Source organism: Mus pahari, chromosome 19 (genome assembly GCF_900095145.1).
Source record: "Mus pahari chromosome 19, PAHARI_EIJ_v1.1, whole genome shotgun sequence".
NCBI classification, from domain to species: Eukaryota; Metazoa; Chordata; class Mammalia; order Rodentia; family Muridae; genus Mus; species Mus pahari.
Window position 1 is genome coordinate 83275869 of NC_034608.1, and position 18952 is coordinate 83294820.

Genomic DNA, 18952 nt, shown 5'->3' on the forward strand with positions numbered 1-18952 from the left:
TTGTAACAGGACTAGAAAGATTAACATAAGACTTTAAAAAAAAAAAAAAAAAAAAAAAAAAGAACGCTAACTTCACTGTGGGGGAATAACTGCCTGATAGGAATCAAAAGATAGCGACAAAGGAATAAAAAAACAACCTGTTTCTTATTAGTTTAAGGAGAAAAATGGTTACTACATAGAAAAGAAATGAGACATGAATTAAGATAATTAATACTGCAATAAAAGATAGATGGACATCATGTGACTCCAGATGTGGCACTTGGCTAACAGCCACCATTGCCAAGGAAATTTCCTGCTGGAAATGCAGAGCCTAAAGGAAAGTATGTGCCTTACACATCTAATCAAAAGTGCAGAGCGTTCTTTCTTCAACTTTGTTCTATTATTTGTAAATTTTACATGTCTGTATGTAATACTTTTTTACAATATTCATCCCCCAAATTATCCTTTCTTCTTCCTTTCTTTCTTCCTCTCAACCAGTTTCCATCTGACACTAACTGTTTGTTTTGTTTGGTGTAGGTAGCTGCATTACCACATGTTCATGATATAAAAAGAACAAAAGATTATGTTCTTCAAAAACATTTCACAAAGATGAAGAAAGGCTCTGATAAGGTTTCAGATTAAAGGAGCACAGAGATGTGGTGATGAAAGTCAGCACCTGATCCTGGTACTTGAAGAGAAACACACACACCAAAAAAAAATTTTTTAAAGGTCATTATGGCACTAATTTACAAAACTGGAACATAGTCAGGAAATCAGGCAATTTTAAATAAGTGTTAGGTTTATTGATACTAAAACTGCACTGTTGTTGTGTGAGAGAATCACCTTGCAATTAGGAAGTACACTGGATATTTAGGGTAAAGGTCTATGATGTATACACACTTGTTCTCATGTGGTTTAAAATATCTATATTTTGTGTGTGCGTTATATACACAGGGCACAGAGGGAAAAGCACAGTGAAGGACAAAATGGTACAAAATGCTAACTATGGGTTAACTAGAATAAAGAGTGTGGGAAAATTCTTTGCACTGTTCTTAACTTACAACTTTTCTATCATTGGAAATTATATCCAAAGAAAATAGGTTCAAAATGAAAGTGCTATGCATGCTATATTTGAATGCTAGAAGCCAAAAGCTTAACAAAACAAGACCAGAACTACATGATCTTGGCAGAAAGTCCACTGTAGTCCAGTGTGGTATACCACGTCATATAGAGCCGATTGTCAGTCCTCAGCCTGTGGCACATGCTGTAATGTATTGCCACCGAGTTAGGGAAAAGGGCTACTGATATCAAGTCTGAGAAGAGCCATCTTACCAACAATCCTGAAAGGAGACAAGATGGCTGGGGCTTGCCACATGGATGTGTAGTCAGAATCATCCTGGCATCCCTGTGGACGGGACCACATGACCTCCCAGTGGTTCTGTACTGTGATGCTGAGTGTAGCTAAGGGCTCCCAAGGTTCTCTAGTACCTACAAAGACAACTATACATTAGCCAAAGGGCTGTACTTTGGCTTTCTGCTTCCAGCTTCCAGTTGGCTCTTTCCACCCTGGGAAACTGTAGCCCCAAAGTCATACCTAAGGAACAACGGTTTGTTCCATAAAGTACTCTCCACATTTGTTTATGGGCCATAGACAAGGAAAAGGAAAGTCTATAGACTCTAACACAAAGAAAAGGACACGTAGAGTTAAAAGCTACCTACAGCGCTGCTGGTCTACTTAGCTCATTGCACACTCCCTGGGAATTTGGCTTAAGAAACCTGGTGAACTGAGCCCATAGGTTCTTCCCCACCCCCAGGCTCCTCAACCTTGTACTCAAAATAAGGTCCTTCCCTATCTGGCCCTTCAGAATGCTCCTTGAAGACAGGCGCATCTCATCCTCCTGAACCTCCAGCCTCTCGGACAATGTCTGCCCACAGTTGGGTTGAGATCTAGGTTATTTTTGCTAAAGTTATGAATAAGCAGATTATTTCAAGTATTAAGCTTAAGAAGAGAAAGGAAAGAGTCAATGATCAAAATACCATTTCAACTTTAAAGAGTGAGAAAATTCACATCACATAAATGAATACAGATAACAGCCTACAGCTTGCCTACTGTGTGCCAGGCAGGCATTTTCCAATTGAGAAACTCAACCCTTACACCTCCAATGGTACCATTCGATGCCATTTGCAGACAGGGATGCTGCAGTGTGGAGGGTTTTAGAAACATGGACTGGCTTCCTGGGCTAAGAAGGGATAGCAGAGAGGTCTCTCATTCAGAACAACCCAGCAACTGTCACAGCACCAAACTACCAAAGGATTGAAGTGCAAAAGGATGGGGACAGGCTCCCTACTTTAAAAGAGCAGAAATGTAGTCAAAAGAAAATGGTGGGATAATGCCTTCAGGGGATCTGAAGGGAAAGAAACGACTCAAATGCATCCAAAATGGACACGGATGAGTAGACATACAACCTTAGAGCCCATCATTTCTGGATTTGTTATTTAACATGAAATAGTTGGATAGCAGGATTCGAAATATAGTGCGTAGAAGAACAAAAACTTGCTTGCCTGCCACAGTTTTTACTCTGTCACCATTAAGCATTTCCTTGCATTCGTGTCACCTTCTTTTATCTCCAGTTTCCTCCATAATCTATCTTATTCATGACAAAAAAAAAAAAAAAAAAAAAAAAAACCTGAAGAAAGAGAAGATTGCCAAAAGAAGCAAGAAAAAAACAAACAAACAAACAAAAACAGACACAACTTGACATTGATTGAAGATTCCAGGCCTTTGTTGTGCATTTTACCACCGTCCCAATTAGAAGAGCAGGGGCTCCACTTATTACTCAGCCCTAGTAATTGTTAAGTGTTAAGTATTCGCCAAACACCTATTATGTTCCGGGCATCATGGCACTAATGATGTAATATTGTACTCAACAGGGTATATTAACCTCAAGACCACATAGCTAATAAAAAAGAAAACAAAAGCAAAAACCCAATAGTGTGAACAGCACCACTTGGCAATTGGCTGAACAAGTTGGCCCCCAAATCCGTCCTCACACTCTCCTGTCTTCACTGCTCTGGGCTGCTGCAAGGCCCTCCTCGGGTCCTCTCTCCGGCAGCCATGCTTCTCCATTCTCTAGTCCCGCTCCTCTGTCCTGCTGTCATGGCTGCCTTGGTGCACAGAGCACATGGTCAGCTATCTAATGGTGCCCCTCTCTCAGCAGGGTTACATGGCCTTTTCACCGAAACACCCCTGTGTGCCAATGTACGCCTCATATCAAGTCTAATGCAGATCCCCAACACTGCGCTACACCCCCAGCCAATGCCTCTTTTCAGCCTATTGACTGACCCTTTATTACTTAGTCTCAAAGATTAAGCTTAAGCAACCTTTTCTCCCTGGGAAGGTGGCACACACATACCCAGCTAATACACTCCTAGGTACAACCTTCAATTCATCATTAGGCTTAACTCAAATTAGGACCGAAACAAATTTTCCAAAGCTATAGGGAAGAGCTTCAATTCCATTCAGTGCAAGGACGTTATCATAAGAGTTAAATATTATAACCATGTGATAGCATTTATGTTCGTCACCCCTGTCATGAGACAAGACCATCTTACACGCTTGGCATAAGGTTGATATTCACATGCTTTAGAAGGTTACAAACACATGTGATGGATGAGTCGCTTCTCCTGTAGATGTTGAGACTGTGAGGATTCTCTTAAACTTCTTACCACTTTTGTGGGATACTTCCCTAATGAATTATTTTTCTCCTGAGAGGATGCAAGCACTATCAACCCTACACTAACAACGCGACTTTGATCCCTGAAGTACACATGGTGGATTATAACTAGCTCTGACAAGTTGTCCTCTGACCTCCACAAATGCATTGTGATACCCACATGTGCACATATATACACATATGCATGCATGCGTGTGTGTGTACACGCACGCACATACACACACACACGCACACACACACACACACACTTACTCATAGAGAGAGAGACAACTATCACAGATAGGAGCCGTTGGAACAAGCCCTGGAGATGAGCATGACACGGGACCCTCCCCTAACAACCTGACTTTGATCCCTAGGGCCCATGTGCTGAATTATAACAAGCTCTGAGAAGTCATCCTCTGACCTCCACACATGCAGTGTGATACTCACACTGAAGCAGGAAAACTAACCTGATGGAAAGGGGGCATTAAGAAGCAATCCCCAGACAGAAAGGGCAAGAGCCAATCCAGTGCCAACTGGAATAAGTGGCCAGTCTAGAAGGAGACACACATCATCTCCAGAACTCACTCTGGTAAACTTTGAGCATCTTCCTCTATGGTTCCCTCTTTTGCTTTTTGAGACGGTGCATGTCATTGAGCTTGCTCCATTAGCTAGACTCGCTAGCCACAAAATTTTCTAGCCAGAAAAGTTTCATGCCTGGCCTTATGTGGATACCTGTGCTACAAGCCCTTTACCACTGAGCCATCTTTCCAGCCTCCAAGTGATATAATCTCCCAGGATTATATCCTGACATATAGATAGACTGTATGTCATGGCATACATCATGGCTTTGTCACCATGAAGTATGTAGTTATGTTTATTTCTAATACCTACTTTGTCACTCTATGCTACTTGGTGCTGGTGTTTTATGAACTTGCAGAGGACCAGCAAAGACTTACAAGATTAGATATCTACAAACAGAATCTCTGTTCCCAAGACACTATTGGAAAAGCTGAATCGCTGACATAGGAAAGGACAGGGTGAGCTCAGAATAGCATTGTGTAAACAGTGGGAATGCCATGCCCAGGAACAGAATGTAAACAGGTGTGACATAACTATTTCCTCTGAACTGAAACAGTCTCTCTTGGAGGCATGACAAGGGCTCTTACGCATAAGAGACAAAACAAAGACAAACAAACAAAAACTATGGAAATTTACCAGACTTCGGAAACATAGAAATTTATAAAATTCACAATTCTCCCTCTATAAGGTTATGTAAACAGTAAGCAATTGCTGAAGGAGAGGCCTCTTTCATGGGGAATGAGTGCTTCTTGTACAGGAAACTGCCAGGATGTAGCTTCTCTGAGTCATCACTCTTCCTGCGGTGGGCTTTTTGGTGATGTAGCTGCGTATGAATCATCACGGTCCTGTATGTGACCTCTCACCCTTATCCCTGTAAGTCACTCCAGTAAACTCACTGGTTCACCAAGCAAGACTTGGGTGGAATCAGCTGAGTGTTCTGTCATTGCAGTTTTACCTAGGATAAATAGATGCTTATTTATGTCTCCTGAAGATGAAACATGACAAAGGAGTCAGGAAAATGCAATGCAAGGAAACATGTTCAGGTATGAGTTAGCTAACCCTTCACTAACTTTTCCATTCACCCTTCACTTGCCACCAAGCAGGAGCCATAGCCTGGTTGGCAGAATTAAGCAATTTCAATTCAGGATGCTTAGTTATGTGGGCTGCTGTGGGGTGAGCTTTAACGGCTGAGTAACAGTTCCCTAAGGAGTTACAAGACGGCAGCATCCCAGTAGAAAGAATGGTGTGGAGGTCAAACAATCAGAGGAGAGGAGGAATGAACAAAAGAAGGGGTCAGAAGGTAGGAAAACAGACCAAGAGCATGAAGGTGTGAATAGGGGTATAGGCAACACTCAGAGAAAAGAGCAATTCTCTTTCTTGACCAGAAGAAGGGAATTATGGATATGGAACTTCAGATGCAGGAAATGCATCAGCAATTACCAAGGGAGGATACAACTGTGGCAAGAATTAATTCACTGAGAAGAGACCACGTTGGGGCAGGCTCTCCTCTCAAGTTCCTGCCCCAGTTCTTTGCTTCCTGACTGCCTCTATGATATAACCATCCACTTTACACTCCTACGGCAACAGCCATAGCAGTTCCCACCACCATAACCTCGCCACCCTGATAGATTGTATGCCCTGAACTACGTGCCAAAATCGATCCTTCCTCTCTTAAGATGTTATTTCATCACCACAACAAGAAAAAAAAAAATCACACAGGACACAAGGATATTTCTACTATAAAATGTGCATGGCCTAGTGCTATTAAATGTCTGGAACAAGAATTAATGCCTTCCACATGGGATTCCATGATTAGCAGCCCCGTGCTGTCTGGCGCACCTGCCCATCACCGCTGTCAGAGGTTCAAGTCTGAGTCAGTAACAGTGAGGAGCAGCAGCTGACAACTCTCTCAGGTTAGTGTTTACCTACCAGGCCTCCTGTTTCCTGGGCAATATCTCCTGCCACTAGCCAATGTATGAACTACAGCGTCCCCTCTTGTGTCCCGTCTTACTACCCAACAGCTTTAGAACTTAGACATTTGATTTCCCCACATAGACTTTGATCAACTTTTGATTGCTTCCTGGCTAATTTTCACCCTGGCCCCTTTCTGCTATCATCTCAAGACCTTATCAGTTACAGCACCCGTGATTTTTAAATGCCAGTGTTCTCTTTTACACCATCCAAGTTATTCTTGAAAACATTAAGCATCCTAAGACTCAAGGTGAGAGCCGTTCTTGTGCTCTGAAGTTGGCCATCTGTTTTCACAGCCCTTTGACTTGCTACTTAGAGAAGAACTTGTCAAGAAGCAATCTCCAGTTGTGTTCCTTTTGCTCACTTTTGGCTGACGTTGTTATATGTTTTCTGTTATCGACAACTCAAATGTGGTCCCTTTTAAAGCTCCACATTTTCTATCTTCCTAGTACAATAATGTAAAACTGAGTCACAGATCTTAACTTACTCTGTTTATCTTAACCACAATAACAATGCTAGACCCCTGCCCCACCCCCATTCTCAATAATGCAAAAACATAAATAAAACCTCTGTTAAAATGTCTTAAAGAGGAAGCAGCACCTTTCAAAGACAAAAGTGCCTGCCAGGCACGGTTCTCCTGTCTTCATCCCTCTGCCTACTTTTTATTTGTATTTCTAGAGAAAGCTGGAAAAAAGAAAAAAAAAAGATTTCATTGCTGAAAACACAAAGTATGGGTACAATTTCCCATTCCCTTCCCATGTTACTGATGCCTCGAAGGCTCCTGCTTTTACTGAGGCAGGATCTCCTATAACCCTCACTGGATAGGACCTTGCCAGGTAGATGAGGGTGACCCTGAACTCCTAATTCTCCTGCCTCCAGTTCTCAAGTTCTCGATTTAACTTCTTTAACATTAATCTTGCCAGTTGTATTTAAATTCTTATAGTAAAGAAACCCAAAATTATTGCTTACAAGAGCAAAACAAGCTGTCAGAAATACTACATTTATCCCAAGGCCTAAGCCAATAGTATATATTCATTAGGAAGTAATTCTCAAATAGTTCTAATGAACACCCCTAGGGATATTACAAGGGTGATTCATCTTTCCAAACCATCTTACTTTAACTTGATCAAAAAAAAAAAAAAAAATTACTGTACCCATTTGGCTGCAGAATGACTATTTCAGAAAGGTTAATATTCTGTACCAACTGTGTTCTCAATTTAGTGGACAGTTAGTTTTTTTGTGTTGTGTTATGTTGTTTGTTTGTTTAAAAAAGCTCTTCTAGTTGTGCTATTGATTAATGCTCTAAAAAGACAAAAATACCAAGAGTCTTAGAAGTGAAATAGAGATCATTGCCAGTGGATGAGGAGTTTCAAAATAGTTGAGCTTCTTAAAAACAAAAATGATGCCTTTAAATAACTTTTTATTAATACAACTATTAAAGTAAAACGAACATACTCTGTAGATAGCTGGGGTATCGCAGTGATGCGGAAGTTATATCCCAGTATAAGACTTGCTTTCTAAGTCACCTGTGACAAAAAGATTCTCTTATCTGCAAGAGTAAGTGCTACATAAGTCGTTAAAGGCTAAAAAATGATCTTGGCTTCTCTTCTTATAATGGAAAAAGGAGTCTAAAGTGCTAAGAAGAAAAGAAATGGGAGGCAACCCCTGTAAATTTCCATCCTTTAAATACAGTGAGATTTAATGACGGTAAAATGCATGTGATTTAGTATGTAACACACAACTCATCTGAACATATTATGCCCCCCCCAAAGCAGTAGAATATACCCCTCTTCCTCTTTAATAAGTAAAACGCAAAATATCTTTTGAAATGAAACCATTAATATCTAAAAGCGTGAAAGCCCGGCTGAGGACAGAGGAAGGCAAAACACCGCACTTCCACGTGGAAAAGAACAAACCCAAACAAGCTAACCTTGGCCGAAAGAAAGGCGCACAGCTGTTCCGCTCGCACATCTGCTTCGGGCGGTGACTGCGCTGGAGTCGCACTTGGCTTCCAAGTCAGGGTCCAGAGGGAAAGTACCGCCCCCTTCTGCTAGCACCGTGCTCAGCTCAGCGCCACCACTGGAGGAAAACATTCGTGCAATGAAGTGTTAACAGTAAAAGAGAAAAATCCTCATCTGAGTTTTTCTGGAAAGAATCCAGACGCTGTAAGGGTTCTTTCTGGGAATCTTACTTCCAATGACCACCACTGGCATTCGCAACACTAAGCCAGCCTGCTTCAGCCCTGGGGGAAAGCTTTGCAGGCAGGACTAGTGCCTGCCAAAGACGCTGGAGAAGACAGACTGGGTGCTATTGATTATCATCCGGCTCCCCACCCAACTCCCGATGGCAAGAACCCCTGTCCAGCCCCCTCTCTGTACATCTTGCCCTTGCTAAAGGGTGGTGGGGCAAGTTACGGATGGACCCTACACTGTCCCAGCCTTTGACAAAACAGACACTGTCAGCTGAGATACAAAGAATATGAAGATGTTCATTCAGGCCAAAGACTCGCCGTAAGTAAGAAAGATTCTGGAGAGACACTAAGGTCCTCATGTGGAGCCTGTAATATATTGTTTTCAATGAACTTGGGGACTCACTTCCCCAAGAATTTTCCTTATTTTTACTGTCTGTCTCATAATTCAAGTAATGGTCATAACATATCCATGTGTGTGTACACACACTACGTTTCCATTTCACATGCAGGGATGATAAAAAAAATCCAAGATGTTTTCTACAAGGCCAGAGAAAAGATTGATAAGCCACTCAAGTCTACAGATGATTTGCTGGTCCCCACCCCACCCCCACCCCTGTCTCCATGGGGACAGCCTGCCAGCAAGTGAGTTTGAAGGTTGTTTTCTGTTGGGTTTGTTTGGTTGTTTTTTGTTTTAGTTTGGGGTTTGGGTTTTGTTTTGTTGGGGTTTTTTGTTGTTGTTGTTGTTTGTTTGTTTGTTTGTTTTAGTTTTTGGTTTTTTGTTTTGTTTTGTTTTGCCTCACTGGCATTAACAAAGGCAGTGGAAATGTACACCTCATTGCTATAGAAGTAGGGTCTGCTTTCTATCCACAGTCTCTCACCCTGGTTTGCTATGGTTTTATCAGTGAAAGTGGGGTGTCATCTTCCTGGGGGTCAAGTCTCCAGACCTCCAACTTTGACTACTCCTGGCAGAGCTGCCTGCTTCCACACAGCTCTCTTAGCCCAACGCCTCCCTCCACCGCCCCCCCCCCAGCCTAATTAATCTATGTCTAAATGGAGCTGCAGTTGGCAGAGAGGCAGCAGTGTCAACGTGGAATAATCACTTGGACCTGAATCTGAGTTGTTTTCTATCCCTGACAACAAATAATGTTACTTCCCAGCCTGCAGGCCAAGAGCTGAAATGGGTTTATAATTTGCCTTCCAATCAATCTCCTGGTCTCTCTCAACCCCTTCAGTTTTCTCTTCTGTCTTTCAGCATGCAGGAAACAGCCTCAGAGACTCAATCAGGGGCAAGGTCTTTATTGATATCCTTAATGAATATTCTTTGCCTTCTAAGTAAAAAGGTGGAAATCTGCATAATCCCAAACCATGCTGGTTTACATAATGAAAACAAATAGACTGTCAGCTACTAGCTCTGCAAGATCATTAATAAGCTCCGTCATTCTTCTCTCACCCCGGTGGCTGGAACAGCAGCCTTCAGTCATTTCATATGCACCAAGTCATCCACAGTCAGCCAGCCTGGAGACCCTGACACTAGGCAGGTTGGAATCAGAGGACAAACAGGTCGGCTTCTTCCTCCTTTCCTAGTAAAAGAACTCATTAAAACTCTGCTCCTGGGCTCTGGGAAGTGCATGGTCTCCTTAGTGATCCCAAGCCTCTTGTTCCTCCAAAGAGGAATCCTCTCTGGCCAGTAAAGAAGAAGTACAATACAAGAACGCAGAGTCGCCAGCAAAACCAAGAGCAGTGACCAGGATAGGAACAAAAAAGCATAGTGAAAATTCTCAGAAGATTAACTTGATATGCTAAAGAGAAGGGGACACAACACAGGCACTGAGTCTATGGCACTGCTTAGGAAGCCATTCAATAGCCAACACGCGCATTATTTTTTTCCATTATTACAGAGGGGCAGAAGGAGGTTAAGAAATCTGCATGGTTAATATAGTAATGCCAGGATTTTCTTTTTTAACTTTCACAACAAAAAAAATGCTGAGGAGAAAAGTAAGCCTGCCTCTTTGTAGTACTTGACTCTGTCCACATAGACACTGGTTGTGATTTGAATGTGAAATGCCCCACCATAGGCTGACATATCTACATACTTAACCCCAGCTGTCAACTCTATTTGGGAAGGTTGTGGCATTTTTAGGAAGTAGGGCCTCACTTCCTAAAGTAGAGGAAATGGATCCCTTTGTGTGAGACTTGAAGATTTATGGCCCAACCCCAATTCCTGTTTACTCTGCTTTCTTAGTGTGGATAAAATGTGACCAACAAGCTGCTGGCTCCTGCCACCACTTTCCCTCTGCCCATCTACATGATCCCCTTCTATGATGAACCTTGGGAACTATAAACCAAAATCAACTCATGCCCCTTAAATTGCTTTTGCTGGGGTGTTTTATCCCAGTAACAAGAAATGAAACTAAGATACTAGTTTCTCATGTGGGTCTTTAGTAATGCAGGCGGGGTCCACAGTTGTTGGAAAAGAGCGAGAACCACTTAGATATTCCACCCGAATCTGTCACTGAGACCTCGAGAACACAGTCTTCCCCGATTTACCCCATCTTTCCCCATCCCCACCTCCTCAGCAACTAAATAATAAATAAATAAATAAATAAATAAATAGATGGATGGATGGATGGATGAAAATCTCAATGACAAAAACAAATGTTTTGATAAGTCTTCCTGAATAACACAAAGAATATCACAGTATGAGAATGTGCCAAAAGTAAAATTAAAATCCAGTGAATACTTGAGAAGTATCAACACAGAGCTTTGCTTGTGGGATTCTGAAAGTGGCAAGGAAATTATCCCTTATCCCTAATATGTTTGTCTATGTGTGAGTTCCCTTCCATATCATCTGTAGCCCACTCTGTTTTTGACAGTTGAGCTCAGAGAGTGAGGATTAAGGAGGACCTGATGTGGCTTCACTTGTTTAAGTGATGGTGAGAAGATGGTGACAAGAAAGGTGGTGTATCCTGTAGCCACCAATGGCCACGGGTTAATGAGTTCCTGAAAGGAAAGCCGGGGATAGATGGGAAGGGCGGCAAGGGAAATACAATGAGCCAAGCAAGGCAGAGCTCTCTGATCAAGGCTCAACTTTAATTCTTGAGTCTGATTTTTAAAGGGGGGAACCCATCCCCCACTTTGCCAGACTCTCATCAGGAAGACAGGCTCAGCTGCTCAGCAGGTAGCTGCTTCTTGCAGGAAGCTGCAGATGTGGCAGGACAACAGACCTCACCTGGGTCAGAAGACTCCACCCTAGGTGGGCTAGCCATCTGTGGCAAACAAGGCCTGAGCCAGCCTGCTCAAGGCTTGGGGAGGGCACAGTATCCCTGAGAAATCAAGAGAAAAACTGCACATGTGGGTTTTAGACGTTTTCTATGTGGGACTTTACAGATTGGGATAGTCACCATCTCATTTATCCAAAGGAATAGAGTTTGGGTATTCATTAGCACATTCTCCTCAAATAAACTAGTGTCTCAGATTTTCTTGTTTGTTTGGTTGGTTCTTTGTTTGTTTGGTTGGTTTTTGGTGTTTGGTTTTGTTGCTGTAAAGAGACACCATAACCAAGGTAACACTTATAAAAGAAAACATTTAATTTGGACTGGTTTACAGTTTCAAAAGTTCAGTCCATTACCATCATATTGGGAAGCATGGCAGCATCCAGGCAGACATGGTGCTGGAAGAGTCAAGAGTTCTACATCTTGATAAAAAGGCAGCAGCAGGAGACTGTTCTCTGCAGGCATCCAGGGGAAAGGTCCTTTACCACCCTGGGCAGAGCTTATGCATAGGACCTCAAAGCCTACTCCCACAGTGATGTATTTCCTCCGGCAAGGTCACACCTCTGTGGGCCAAGCATATTCAAACTGCCACAGCCAGCCTTTACTCCTGCTGTGACAAGTCAACCTAAGAACTGTGACTACATTAAGAGTAATGCTATCTTGATAATAATACAGGAGCTAGGTTAATCAATACATCATTCCTTAGACAAGTCTGTCCCACTACCTGCTACCAAATGGTTTCAAAAACAGGGCTTGGCCAAGACTGTGAAGATGCCTGAAGCTATAAGCCTTCCTCACTTTCCTCAAATGAAATATTCACACCTTCCATTCCTCTAACCCACCATGTCTGTCAGACCCACTAACTGGTACAGTAAGGAGGAAGGACTTCAAGGTCTCTTCTCCTAAACATGGCAAATGCAGCAGAGAAAGCACACCAATAACCTTCCCAGCATCCCACTGAGATTCCCATAGTGTACACAGTAGATAAGAGCGGGTACTTTGAACCCTGAGTGACAACTTTTTAAATATGAGTCAATGGAGTTCTCTGACTGAAGGTATTGGGAATCAGAACTGGGGACAGGATCAGCACTGTATGTTCAGCTTCTAAAATTATCATATTTCTCAAAACTATGTTTCAGAAAAGAAAGCACCCTTGGATGCTAGGCACTGAAAGAAGCATACTACTATATTCATAACTGCATTCCTTCCACATTGGATAATTTGACTGTAAATAGTGTGATTTGGGCACAACTGATTTCCAAAGCCATGATCCCCACACCCAGAGGTTACTCTTTGCTATTCTGTGAAATGAAAAACAGGATGAACGTTATGTCCCTAGTTCAGAAAACACAGATACACATTGAGAAAATTTCTTCTTCATAATTCTTCCACAAGAATAGGCCACACTCAATTCCTGCATTGCAGTTTCTCACTTTGATCAACGGAGATAATCTTGTGTAACCCAATTAAACTGTTTAATCACCTGCTGTTCCTTTAATATGCAGGGTGAAGGGCCAGATAAATGGCTCTGCAGTTAAGAGTGCTTTGTTGCCCTTGAAGAAGACCTGTGTTCAGTTCCTAGGACCTCTGGTAAGTCACAGCCATTCATGAATCCAGTCCAGGGAATTTGATACCCTCTCCTGGACTCTACTGGCACCAGGCATACACATGGTACACACATGCACATGCAAGCAAAACATCACACCATATAAAATAAGTAAATCTTAAAATGAAATAATAAAATGTGAACTATCTTCATGAGAAAACAATAATGTGTAAAAAAATCAAAGTATTTCAGATCACGTGGCAATTAGAAACAAATTGTAGGGTTGTTTGAGAGTGGGTGCATAAATAAAGAGATGCTAATTGACAGTAGAGTCAGAGCTATAACTAGTTGGGGTTTTGTTGTTGTTGTTGTTTTGTTTGTTTGTTTGTTTAAGGAAATGTAAGTCTTTCTGTTTGCTTTCTCTCAAAGATGAACACCAGCAAATGTTCCTCCTAAAGAGAGCTCTGTATCACTGTAGTTATATCCACATTAACCAACCACTCATTGAACTAGACACACTCTTCCTGTGAACCCCTTCTGGACTGGCCCTGCTCAATTTAATAGCATCCAAGATGTGAAGGAGGTGTGAACAGTGCAGTGGGGAATCTGCAACATTTAATCTAATCCAGAACAAGAGATCTGCCCTGTCATGGAGGTGGCTGAGACTTTAGGCAAGTCCTATGGGTGTCTAGTTCAAGGGTTGGGACCACATCACTGGTTCTCAGTGAGAGAGCATGAACCTTGACTGTTGATCTCTGGCCCAGCTGAAAACTCTTGTCTAAAATTAGTTACAGGGGAAGACGCTGAAAGAACAAGAGGGATGTGTGAAAATGTTATGATTACAAGATGGGGGCTTGAAAAGAGTCCAAGCTCTTCAGCACTTGAGGTTCTAGACTTTCTTAGAATAAAGATTTATTCAGATTCACTGATACAGAGGAGAAAATCCTAATGCATGTGTTTACATACACCTCTCATGACTGGTTTCCCCACTTCACAAAGATAAGTCATCCCACGGAAGAAAACAACAACAGCTCATCCAGCATTCAATAACCCAAGCAACAGAGATGGCCCCCAAACCACAGTACACAATGCCCAAAGACAGATCACCAATATAGCAGTGGGCACAATGGGGATAGGGCATGGCACTGTGGTCTAAGTCTACCAGACCTAGGCTTCAGAGATTGCTCAGCTGACAAAGTACTTGCCACATAAGCATGAGGACTAGTGCAGACCCTCAGCACACACACACAAACTAGGCGTAAGGGTGTGTGCCTACAATCTCAGCACTGGTAGACAGAGACAGGACAAGCCTTGCTGGCTCCAGGTTCCATAAGAAACACTATTTTTTAAAAAACTTTTTTTTCCCTTTTATTGGCTATTTTCTTTATCTACATTTCAAATGTTATCCCCTTTCCAGGTCTCCCCTCCAGAAACTCCCTATCCTACCTCTATGAGGGTGCTCCCCCACCCACCCACCCACTCCTGCCTCCCAGCCCTGGCATTCCCCTACATCAAAGATGAATACCTGCATCAAAAACCTCCTCCCACTGATGTCCAACAAGGCCATCCTCTACCACATATGTGGCCAGAGTCCTGGGTCCCTCCATGTGTATTTTTTGGTTGGTGGTTCAGTTCCCGGGAGCTTGGGGGGGGGGGGGAAGGTCTAGCCAGTTGACACTGTTTCCCCCCACATGGAGCTGCAAACCCCCTCAGCTCCTTCAGTTCTTTCTCTGACTCCTCCATCAGGGAAGATGCTCTCAATCCAATGGTTAGCTGGAAGCATTCGCCTCTGTATTTGTCAGACTCTGGAAGAGCCTCTCAGGAGACAGTCATAAAGTAAGATAAAGTAAGTGTTGAGAAAGACACCCAACATTGACCTCTGCCTTCCACAGATATCTGAATATCCATACATACAAATCAGATGTATAAAACTACAAAACAAATATTAGAAGTTAAAGCACACTTTCGGCTTTGCCATCATGTCTTCATATGGCACTAAGTCACTTGCAAACTATGACACAGATCAGATAAATCATCTGCAAATCCCTTTCAGAACAGGAAATACACTCGCTTCTTGTGACTGCACATAGAATCTATCTGCTACTAGAATCCTTGTCACATTTCTCAGGTTGTCACAGGCATCTCCTCTGCCTCTGCTCTGTAGTTGCAAAGCCCCAACTTTCTCAGGGGTGACCACTCAGGACAAGTGCCCAGAGCATGAGTGTGAGGAAGAACGGCTTCCTCTGGCTACATACTGCCAAGACTGGGTTCTCTGGCTTCTTTACAATTCCCTCTAGCCACATACTGCCGAGACTCTACTGTGGGCACCAAAGCTTGGTCTACTCTATTCACAGGACCAATGACACAGCAAGATGAAGACTTTCAACCTTTCATCAAAGCCGAACAGACGTTTTTTTATTCTCAGTGGCAATTTTTGTCATCTTCCCAGATGTGAGCATGTCCATGATGATAGTCAAGAAAAAAAGTCACTGCGGCATCCTAATGAACTGCGATTAATCTAAAAATGCACCAGGCCTGCAGGATCTGTTTATTTCTTGTCATGCTCCAACTACGAGAGAACTGAGAATAAGCCATCTAAATTTTCAGAAACGGACTGTGACATTACAAAATATTCCATCATGAAGATATAAATGCTGTATAAATGTTTACATAGTAGGCCCCATTCAATTAATCTACTGGATTGAGCTGGTGAAGACAGAAAGATCGTGGTGTATACACCAGAGATGCAGGAAAAATATTATCTCAAGTTTCAAATAAATAAACAGTAATATTGCTTGTACATATGCATCATTTAACAAAACTGCACAGAAAATGCAAATGAGTATTGCTCCAGGGAATCTATAAGTTCTCTATACTGCTTACTATGTAAGAAGATACCAATAAAAATACACAGGATAGGGACTATGGATGTTTAATCAATAAATTTTTAAACCATTAAAATATGCTTTCAGTCTTAGCTAGGTCCAATTAAAAAGAGGTGAAACAAGGGAACCCCAAAAACGTATTTGAAAGCATCACTGATTGTTCTTAAATAATTCTTTGGCTCCACAAAATGTACAGAGCTATATATAGGTAGTTGAAATGGCTCAGTAGGTAAAAAGTTCTTGTTACAAAATTTAATGATTGGAGTTTGATCTTCAGACCCATTTGCTAGAAGGAAAATGCTATCTCTCTGCAATTTGTCCTCTGATCTCCATTCATGCACTATAATGTGTGGTCTCCTGCTCTCTCCAATAATACATGAATATAATAAAATTTTTAAAATGTAATACTAATCTTCTTAAGATTTTTGGCCTGAATCATTCTAACTGCCCTCAAGAGAGTAAAACAATAGAATTTATAGTGAGTGCCTTTGATAAGATTATTTCAAATAATTTCAACTAACAAATCTAGAAAGTAGGGGTAGATACAAAGCTCTGGGGTACAGGTGAGGACTCTGGAGTTCAGAGGGTTCAAATAACATGCTCAGGGTCAGATGCCATTCCAGGTAGTATGACACCACAGTTGGATGCTAAAATTAAACTTCTGCCTTCAGTAGAAAAACACCGAAAGCAAACAAGGGAGCCTGGAGTGGCACTGTGTTTTATGACTCGCTGACTCATGCCTCTCATGGCTTTAAGAGTCTTCTTGTGTATTAAACAGTCATGAGCTATACTTTAAAGGTGAAAGTTAGTCATTCGTCTGGTTACAGAAAAAGAGGCCAGGAGTGGAGCCATTGTGAAAGACTGGGGTACTGCAGAAAGGTGTGGGGGCAAAAGAAAGGACAGAAACACTCAGAAATGCTTTTGGCCACATCCTATCTAGTGGCTGTAATCTTGGGCAAGCCATTTTCATCATTGGATCTGTTTTATCTTTAGCAAAACTAAGGTTTTGGACCTTAGTTCATGACTCCTTCAGGTCCTCCCGCAGAGAATCCTTTCTACATTTGTTGCATACGTTAGCTAGAATTGTCTAGGATACGTTGGTCTAGGATAAGGATACATGTCAAATACAAAACTTTCTCTTTTCCCCAAAAGAACCCACTCTCCCATAGATCACAAGATTCCTTATGAATTGTTAAAAGTAGTCTGTTCACAGTAAACTCCCCAAGAGGAAGAGGGTTACCCCACTCACGGACAGCCATGCTATCCTGGTACTCTATCAATATTTTTTCATTTTAAAATCACTCAAGTGTTGATTCAAACCTTCTGGTAAAGAAAAGGAGGAATGAGATCTCAACCCATCCCCACTCCCACTCTCCCACCCCCAACTTCCCTAACTTTCCCACCAGCAGCGCATCCACACTCCCTACATCAGAAAGGTGTGCTGGTATTTGGGTGGTGGACCCACTACTATGTAGTTCCAGGCCTGTTGGATCTCTAACATGTCTGTTCTCTCTTTGCACTGAAAAAAATGCATCATTTTCTCTTTTTAAGTGGATGGATTTCTCTGATTGGAAAAGCTCTGTGTGTGTGGGTATGGGTGTGTGTGTATGTGTGTGCGCGCGCGTGTGACTGCAGACGAGTGGTAGGGAAGGACAGACAGACAGACAGACAGGTGGGAGCTAAATAAAGAAACTGTAAACCATCTCAGCATGTAGAAAGCCTTCCCTTTTATCATGAAAAGGGGGAAAGAAGAAGAGAAAGGGTGAGGTGCAGAACTACAGCTGCTGACTTAGACTTGCAGTCTCTGAGAACAACTTCTCTCATGAATTTTCATTCCACTATTTTGGGGATTTAGCCAAATGAAAATTATTCTTGGAAAAAGCATTACTTCTGTGTGGTAACTACTTTCATGAAACATGGCTTGCTTCAACTCAAAAAATCACAAGGAACATAATCTCTCTTTTATCCTCTACCTATACAGACATCTCATTCTGCGCTTTACACACCAGTTTCATAAACATTGTTTCCTCTGAACACACAATTTATGTGTTTACATTCCTTGATGGACTCATTTAGCAATCATGATACTATTATGAACTAAACATCACAATGTGGATTCCACCTTTGCTATATTAGAGCAGCGATTTACAATTGCCTGCCAACCTTTATCACAGTGTGAACATAACTGTTTTATGTGTTCAGCCTTCACCATGGGCACACTATTTTCTAATTTTTTGCTTGACTTCTCTACGTATCTACTTAGCCCATATATCTGTCATTTCCAATGGAGCAACAACACACCGTGTTGCTAAAAGACTGCTTAATTAGCCATCTTCCAGATAGTTGTTTCTGGGCTTTATTATGACCCAGTCAAGCATTTTTAAGTAAATAAATCTTGTGTTTTTTTTGTTGAGAGCTATTTCCTTAGGCTACAAACTAAAATATAGAATTAACAACTTAAAAACCATAATCAGCGCTGTGGCTTATTACAAGTCACCAGGTATCTCCTCAAAAACAATGATGCTAGCAATTTGCAATATCATCAATAAAATATACAACTGCCTTCCTTCAAAGTCTCTTTAACACTGAGATTTCTAGGTCTTATTGGCTATGGGGTGATTTCAAAAGAGTGGTCTAGTACTGCTTGTAGCTATAGCTTAAGGGTAATCTGATGAGTCCGGCCTTGAAGGGCACCTGCCCTCACCTGCACACACGCACACACACGCACACACACACACACACACACACACACACACACACACACCTCACACATGAACCATACACACACACCTCACACATGAACCATACACACA

At 42.0% G+C, this 18952-nt stretch overlaps 1 protein-coding gene across 4 annotated transcripts in view; it reads right to left on the bottom strand.

Moving 5' to 3' along the window:
* Csgalnact1 (chondroitin sulfate N-acetylgalactosaminyltransferase 1) overlaps positions 1-18952 on the bottom strand; it is a 334708-nt gene that overhangs the window by 172683 nt on the left and 143073 nt on the right. For 3 of the 4 annotated variants that reach the window (XM_029532248.1, XM_021219074.2, XM_029532247.1), the window contains one exon: positions 8176-8324. The gene's annotated coding sequence lies outside the window, so the exon portion shown is untranslated. Of the gene's footprint in view, positions 1-6845; positions 6917-8175; positions 8325-18952 lie in introns of those variants that run through there. The other variant, XM_029532249.1, reaches the window with a different exon arrangement.